General features: G+C 42.3%; 1 pseudogene; it reads right to left on the bottom strand.

Moving 5' to 3' along the window:
* Positions 1-1205: 1205 nt before the first annotated feature.
* Positions 1206-1599, bottom strand: LOC117033346 (40S ribosomal protein S15a-like; annotated as a pseudogene).
* Between the last annotated feature and the right edge of the window lie 7446 nt (positions 1600-9045).

Here is a 9045-nt window from a genome sequence, read left to right as displayed (position 1 = left end):
ATAAAGCGAGTCACACAAATTTTTTGGTTTCCCAGTGCACACACAAGTTATGTTTACACTACACTGTAGTCTATTAAATGTACAATAGTATTATGTCTAAAAAACAAAGCACATACCTTAATTTAAAAGTTCTTTACTGCTAAAAGTGCTAACCATCATCTGAGCCTTCAATAAGTCAAAATTTTTTTGCAGGTGAAATGTCTTGCCTCAGTGTTGATGAAAATACAATTATCTGAAAAACTCAACAAAGTGAAGCACAATAAAATGAGGTATGCCTACATTACTACTCAATGTAAACTTTCCAGCTCAGAGAAAAGCCTGTGTTCCAAGTCCCAAACAATTCACATATACCTGTACTAGGGCCCACTGACACTAAGGATGTGATTAAGGAAAGCAGTATTTCTGTCCCAAAGGTGTTACCTGCCTTTCAAAGACAAAATCTTTATGTCCTTGTGCTATCCTGTGATGAGATTCCTGTTGTTTCCAGGCTGGAGTTCTGGAGCCTCAAACCCCAGTGAAATAGGCACAACTAGTTAGCTTCAATGACTCCTTTCATCTAGGTTGAGGGGGCCTGAGACCAAGTTTAATGCAGCTAAGAGGCTTCTCCAAAGGAAAGGCAAGGACAAGTGCAAGGAGCAGGTTTCCTCCCGGGACCCAGGCCAGCTCTACGTCTTGCATTCCTGGGCCACTCAAGTAATTCCAGTCCCTTTCTAAGGGGAAAGAGCAAGCCAGACCTCCCAAGCAGAGGATGCTCCAGCCCCTCCCACTGCATCAGAGGCTGGAGGCAGAGGGGCTCTGCAAGGCTGTGACTACTACTAAAAAGGAACAAATCCTAGGACGGGAGAATGCTGAGCTTTGAATTCCTTTGTTCATCACACCAAAAAGTGCAACAGCAGACTCCATGGCCCAGCAGCCTCCCTCAGGAATCCTTTTAGTGCCTGAGAAGGGGGGTAGTGAAAGGTCCCTAAACTCTTGTCAGAGATTAAGATTTATAATACCAGATTAAATAAATAAAGAGAATGAGAAGGTGAGGATGAGGAATAAATCTTTTATCTCATAAATGAAGATGAAAGTTGATGTTTCATTCATTATTATTTGTATTCTTTGCTCATTTTCTATTGGGTTTGTTGTCTTTTCCTTACTGATTTACAGGAATCCTTTATAGATTTTTTTTCCATTGAGGAATTTTTATTTGCATGTATGTATTAAATCCCTAGAAGAAAGAACCCCAGGATTTTCCCTCCTGTGTGTTTTCGTCTTGCTTCTTCATGGTCCCTGATGCCCATTGAGGTTGTCAGTACAACAAAACCAAATTGGCGGGACGGGAGCAGGTTGTTCTGCCATTTTTCTAGACCTCTGAGTTGCACATCAAATCTGGGGCTGATCACTGCACACTTGTTTAACCTGCCCATGAGGTTCACAACAATTTTCCCAGATCATCAATGATTTCAAATTCGCCAATGTCACCATGCTTCATCATCACAGTTAGATACCGGACAATGACCTTGGAGCACGGCCTAACGAGAACTGGCGTTTGCCTCTCTTCTCGGCATTGCTGATGCTCCTGAGAACATCAGCCAGGACCTTCATGCGCACCATTACGGCCGTGTGGAAAGACGGTGGCAAGTGCCTTTCTAGATTATAGATGTTGATTTAATCCATTGTCTTTTACACATATTGCAAAAATTGTTTCCCAGCCTGTTGGTTGTATTCCAACTTTGTTTACAATGACATCAGCCAGACAGAAGCTTCTCATTTTTAGGTGGCAAAACCAGTTACAAACGATTTAGAAAGTACGACCATGGCAACGGCACCTGGAGCTCTGAGACACATAGCCTCTCTGTTGGGGGCCGCACAACCTTGTTTAGGTTCCTGTGGTAAACGGCTGATTAGGCAACCGTTTTCTGAGCTCCTCACATCTGGTTGTATAGCCCGGCGGTAGTGTAAATGGATCAAGTGAAGAAGGAGCAAAAAGAATTGTCAAGAATTTGTTTGTTTCCAGCTGTTTGGAGGCTTCTTTCTTAAATGTTTGGAGTCATGTACTAACAATGTCAAAGGAATCCTGAATCACTGAAAATCCAAAAACATTTTTATAAAAAATAATCTGAGTGTTTTCAGACTCTTTCAAACTATGTGGGCCTTAGGGCATTATTTACTGTTACCGTACGTGGAGGTAAAAAATAAATTCCAGACCCCACAGAAATAGAAAGGCTCAAGAGTCCATGACTCCTAGAATTTTAAGCAGGGAACCTTTATGGAGTTTCCCTCCAGTCTCTCACAGAAGATTAGCACTGGCCCAACCTGATCCTGGACAGTTCGAAAAACCCTAATGGCCAAATGGGGTTTTGCCTGCAAGAGCTCTTAGTCCCTGTTCCTGCAAACTCTGCATGAAAGCCAAGTACTTTGTGGAGGGCCTCCCACTTGGCCAGAACTCCCCTCCCGTCCTCCCCCAACTATGAGACCTCCATGGTATTCGCGCAGGCAGTGCAGAAAGCAGGCCTAAAAGATGGTTCTGGCCTCCTTCTCCCCAGCTGAAACCTGACACTCCTTGTGGAACTTGGTTTCTGGGCAATGAAGGTTCTGCCATAACATCATTCAGCAGTAACCAATGGTACCAAGAGGAGAAACAAAGCCATTATTCCTACAATCTTACAAAAAAAAAAAAAAAAAATCCTTCCTTTACTGAGGCCTGTACCAAGCAACTGCACTCCTCCTCATTGCTGTCAATGACTGACCTCTTGGTCACCAAGGACATGGGCCACCTGATCAGAGTCTGCCTTTCCACTCCAGTCAGACCCTTGCCTGTCGTGACCTCCTATGTCCTCCTATATTTCTACCTCTCCTTGTCTGTACTTCTATAGCTTCAGTTCTTCAACAGCATTGAGATGTTCAGTCCCTGATACACCCTCCCCAGCACACTGCTGCCTGTCCGTCCTCTCCTGGACTCACTTGTCTCTCTAGCCAACGAGATGACAACCACTGTGTTATCAATATCCTAGACGCCCCCTCCCTCCAAGTCTACCATTTGCCCCACAAAAGCCAGCTCCTATAGAATAGAATGCCCTCTGCTTTAACCCCTTAGTTGCTAAGTGCTGCTAAAGCAACCACTGTCATGAGAGCTGCTTCCTCTAGAAAGGCATCATCTCCAATATTAGCTGGGCCTTCAGCACTGCTCAGCTACACGTCCACAGATTACCGCCATTGGCACACGTTTTTAAAAACCAGGCCACTGTCCCCACTATTCCCTGCTCTTAGCAGATAACCTCAACTCCTGCCTAGAGAAAACAAAACCCAACAGAAGGAAACTCCAACTTTCTGTCTCCCTAAAATCTTACGAAATCCCTCTGCCCTGTCATATCCCTTGCCCCCATCAAATGGGACTTAAAAATGCTCAACAGAGTGCTACCAAATGTAGGAAAGTAATCAATGACGGCAATGATAGTGGTGACAGAGTCACCTTACTGGTAGCCTCATCCTTTGTTCAGTTCAAGTTGAATCTCTGCACCAGTCAGTGCTCAGTAGCCTCTTCTCCCCAGGTGACATGATCAATAATTTTTATTTCTTTCAGTCTTCACCTTCTCCCTCTTTACTAGCTCTTTCTCCACAAGGCAAGGACATGCTTGGGTCTCAAAAAATAAATAACCTTCCCTAGATCTTGTGTCCCTCCTTCATCAACTCTCCTCACTTCACAGACGAGCTTCTTGAAAGAGTGGCCTCCCTGCCTGGTCCCTCCCCTCCCTCCATGCGCTAGCTGCAGAGGTTCTGTCTAGTAGAAAAGAGTGGACTGGCCTTATTTCCCAAAGGTCTGCTCTTTGGAAAATTTCTTTAGAGATTAGCAAAAAAGCACAGTGAAAAGGAATACACTGTGTTGCTATTAATTCAGTTTTAATAATATAAATGAGAATAATTTTTAATAGGAACGAGAACAGATTTTCCTTTGTATCAGCACTACCTCTGACTAGAGTAAAAAGCAAGATTGAACAAAGCGTTAACTTCCCTGATTCTCTAGATCCAAAAGGTAGAAACAATCTCTCCTCTCTGAGCTCCCATAGTTAAGTCTATAGTTGCCATACCCTATCGCTTTATCTCAAGTTGTCATAGAACTCTCTACAGTTAATACATTTTTGATAAATGAAGGAATGGACTTTACAAGCACCTATTATAGTTCAGATACTTCTGGCTGCAAATCAAACTGGCTAATTATATCAGCCCGACCCCACCCCGAAAAACCTGCACTGACATTTTGTTAACTGAACATTAGTCTTTTTTTACACATTGGATATAATAAAGTTGCATTCAGTCATTCATATCCAATAATTTAGGTTTTCACTTCCCTAAATGTGCCTTGCAAAGTCTCAAGTACTCAAGTACCACGCCGTCTGGGTTCAGTCTGAAAGGACTAAGGTAAAAGCCAGCGAGGCAGGACTTACTCCATCTGAGGGATATAAGCAGGATATCCTGGGGGAAGGAACGCATACATTTTTTCCCTCCCTCTCCTGAAAAATGCCCCCAAGAAATGCTTTTCCAGGTGGGACTGAGACTTCCTCTCACGCAGTGTCTACTCCCCACTGCTTCAATTTCTTTCACAGACTCTGAGTGTCAGCTCCTCATACAGGCATGGCTTTGCCCTTGCTGGACCTCCCAAAGTTTACTCTTTTCTCAAACAAGGAGGTTTGCCTGGAAAGTGTCAGAAGTTTTTTCTGATGTGAATAACTGCACATTACTTACAGCATGAAATCAAATTTTATTTTGAAAATCAGGTTCAACTCTTAAAGAAACCCAGTAGTAGATCCTTGCATGATATGAAGACTCTCCAGTCCCCCAACCACCCCAATGTAAGCACCAGACCATCCGCATGCGATCACTAATTCTCTTAACACAGGGGATGGAGACCGGAACCCGGAGCACCTTCCGAAGCACGGCCACGCCTGCTCCCACAGTCCCTCTGAAGAAGCCAGTCCTTCTAGGCAGAATTACGGGCTTGGAGGACTGTGCTAAAAGTACAAAGGTGGCTGGGCATGCATGCCAGGAAACAGGGCAGGGCCATTGACAGGTCCCAGTCCTTCTGGAGCCACATCCAGAACCTCCCAGTTTCCTTTACCCTCTTAGAAGGTGTAATTTCCAGCAGGACCAAAAATCGCCAATGGCACACGGCCAAAGGGCAGGGCCAGGCTGGGTAAGCAAGAGCCCGCGATGAGCCAGACGGGCTCCTGATTTAGAATCCACACACTGAGGAGGAAGGGTGGTTGTTGGAGGGCCTCCTACAGAGGACTTAGAAAGTAGCTGCCCTCTCTGGGTAAGATCCAGGTTGCCAATACCGTGTTTCCCCAAAAATAAGACTGGGTCTTAGATTAATTTTTGCTCCAAAAGATGCATTAGGGCTTATGTTCAGGGGATGTCATCCTGAAAAATCATGTGAGGGCTTATTTTCAGTTAGGTCTCATTTTCGGGGAAACACAGTAAGTAATCTCCTACCTCCAGAGCCTTCCTCACTTGCTCCAGAGACTTTCTCAGCAGCCTGATCTTTTTAGAAGGCAAGATCATGTGACTGGGACTCAAGTGACACGAGCTTACTGGTTTTGAAAACGTTCCTTCTCTGTGAAGTCATCAGCTCACAGAGCAGAAACTTCCCATGGTGCCTGCATTTCCTCCCTCCGCACTACAAAACCTGAAGGAAAGACTAGTCCCAAAAGCACCCAGCCAAGCTGTAGTGTGAGGCTGTGGGAAGACTGTTCCACGCAGATCAACAAGCCTCAGGAAGAAAGACTCCTTCAGTCCTTCACTCACTCACTTGTTCACTCACTCATTCATTCAACCACTGCTTCCTGACTGCCCACTATGCTCCAAGCACTGGGGTGCAAGGATGCTTTGTAGGATTCTTAGTGGACATTGGTCTAGCAGTTGCCTGCAAACCTCTTTAAAGTGGACCCTGTTAAGAACTTCTAAGAAGAAATAACTGCTTTTTGTGTTTATGCTATCAGAATGGGTTAGCTAAATAATTTAAACCCATAAATACGATTGTCAGTTGGAAAACTGAAGTGACTTAAGAGACTTTTGATTTTTTACTCATTAAGTGGGTCCTCTTAGGATCTCTACCAGCGAGCAAGCACACACACAAGTGAATTACCATGTGATTCCAAAAGTAAACAAACCTAATGACTTCGTAAAAAAGTTTTTTTCATGTAATTAATTCAGATAAGCCCTTCCCTCATGGGCCAAAGTCAATATGCTTTTACTGTATTACTTTCAAAAGAATGAAGCCAGAATTCAATAAACCACTAAGCCACTACACTAACTCTGCTGTAAGGAAAACGACCAGCCTTACTTCCAAAACACCTCAAGCTATTTACAGACAGATTAGGACTATTTTTCCCCTTGAATTCAACAGAGAGCCAACATTCTCTAGTTTAGAGGAATGTCAGGGCCTACGAAGGCCAAGGGACAAGGCAGTGACTATGAGTGACATGGTGTCTTCCTTGGCACTCTCCTTCCTCCCACCTCTTAACTGTGGGTACCCCCAGCTCCAGGCTGCAGCTTTTGCTCTAGTCTTTCCCTCCTTAGAAAATGCATCTCTAAGAGATGGATAGTAAAGAACTGAGAAATGGAATTTGAGGCCTGAATACCTGAATTTGAGTCCGAATTCTCCTCTTTGAGCCTCAGAAGAAGAATAATGCCTATCATACAGTATTGTGTTAGCTAAGTCACCGTATATAATGGCCTTTGTAACCGGCAGTGATTTCTAAGTAATGTCGTGGCAGTTGTTTTTCTATGACGACGACTGCCCACTCCTACCTCTCCTCAGGCTCTCCTCTCAGGTTCCAGCTGAGACCAGTGCCACATACTCCACTCCAAGGTCCATCAGGGCTGCCAACAGGAAAGGGAAAACCAAGATATAAACACCCCTCCCGCAGGCATCTCAAGTCTAGAGAATCCCCACTTCCACCTATTTCCTCTAGTTTAGAAGTACCTTTCTCTCTCTCTAAGTGGGAATCCTCAACTTACAAAACATTTCCTTTTGGATGTACCTCTGGCCCTTCAAATTCAACTCCAAGAAACAAATTTGTTTCCCCTTTCTAGAAGAGTGATTCTCCTGTCCAGTTACCCGCATTTCCGTCATGACAAGTAATTTTCCAACTTCACAGGGTACACAGACACCGTGGCATTATCAGTGACTTGCTTCTCTTTCTTTATCCTCTTCCTGCCTGACAGACTATCAAATCAATGTTTACTTCCATGGACTGTCCCTCACATCAGTCCTTTTCCTTATAATCCCACCACTTACCCCAGTTTGTGCCTCATTATTTCAAGCCTGAACTCCCAAGATAGCTTCCTAACTGATTTCTCTAACCTCATTTTTCACTTCATTCATTTCACACATTCACACTACAAAACCTTCCCCAAACACTGCTTTTATCACCACTATTCATTACCTAGTCCACCAAAGTAAAATAACTGTACCCACAACCCTCAAGTCGGAATCTATTTCCTATTTTTTTGAAGTGGTCCTTTTTTTTCTGAATTAGAAAAGATAATTTCTGTTACAATGTGTTGTATGAATTTTTAAATATATACACGTAGCTATGGCGATATGTATTTTTTTCAGCTGAAACAGGTTCATATGCTATATATTTTTTCACGTATATATTGTAGCCATCTTTCCATACCAATAATTATAGATCTATTTCATTTATCATTGTATGGACATAACATAATTTATGACCAATCCCCTATAGATGGCCATTTTGACTGCTTTATAAACTCTGTAGTAACAAATATCCTCATACATGTATCTCTGCACACTTGCCCTTGGGAGAAATACCGAGAAGTCAAATTGCTGCTTTAAAAGCATGTGCACTTTAAATGTGATACATATTGCCAAACTGAACTTCAGAGAAACTGTATTAATTTATATCCCCAGCTACAGAGTATGAGTTCCTATATCCTCAAACCCTCACCAGCAATAAATATTTTCTTCTTTTTAATATTTGTCAATCTAACAGTTGAAAAATTGTAGCTTATTTCTATTTGTATTTTCTGGATTCTAAGTGAAACAGCATTTTTCTATATGTTTTATTGGTCATTTGTATTTATTCTTCTATGACTTCGGCCCATTTTCTTTTTGTGTTTTTTATTCTTTCCTATTGATTTGTAGGGCTTTATGCACATTAGACACATGTTGAAAACTCTTTGTAACCAGTTTGTCGTCTACTTTTTATCTTATTCATGGTGTTTGTTGTAATTATCACACTTTTTTCTTTATAGTTTCTACCTTTGGTGCCATGCTTAAAAAACTATTTTCTACTTTTAGAATTAATTTTGCTAGAAGGTGACAGAAATATTTTTCTTTCTTTTTTTTTTTTAATAGTTGACATTTGTCCCAAACACTATTCTTTCCCATTGTAACTTAGGTCCGTTTCTGGGCTTTCTAATCTTTTCTGAGCTCTGCTGCCCAACAAGAATTCTTCTTTCCATTTGGACTAGGTTTTTCATTGCCCACAATAGGTTGCGTGTAGGTTGTATACTTACATTGTTGTCCTTAACTGCAACACCCTCTCCCATTCTCTCCACAGTTCCTTCAAAGCAAAACCATTCCTGGGGTAATAAGACATAAATGCTATCTAAAACAAGAAATGCTTTCCAAAGAGGTAAGAGAATGTAAGAGAACACATCATAGATTCTACAAATCCTCTGTGTGGCCAAAAAAGTGGATGAGCTTTTTATTCCGCAGAGCCCTTACTTAGGTGGGCTGCAGACATACAGAGGTGAGTTAGGGAGGGAAAGTTAGAATTCAATTGCTTTGCATAACAGAGAAAGAAGTATTTGGAGTGCTTAGTGACAAGAGAGCAAGGAAGGTTTGCTGAGAGGAGAAAGGTAAGATTACAAGAGACCAAGGCCTTATACCTGGGTGATGTGAATAAATGATGAATCCCTAAAGGAAAGGTGGGCAAAAGTACTTTAAGGGACAGGAATAGACAGTATTAGAATTCGAGTTGCTTGCTTTACTACAATGTAATATACTCTCCATTACCCAAACCTTTAATAAAG

The sequence above is a fragment of the Rhinolophus ferrumequinum genome, chromosome 13 (genome assembly GCF_004115265.2).
Source record: "Rhinolophus ferrumequinum isolate MPI-CBG mRhiFer1 chromosome 13, mRhiFer1_v1.p, whole genome shotgun sequence".
Classification (NCBI taxonomy): domain Eukaryota; kingdom Metazoa; phylum Chordata; class Mammalia; order Chiroptera; family Rhinolophidae; genus Rhinolophus; species Rhinolophus ferrumequinum.
Note: the sequence above shows the minus strand (reverse complement) of the source record. Positions and strands in the feature narration are given on the sequence as shown.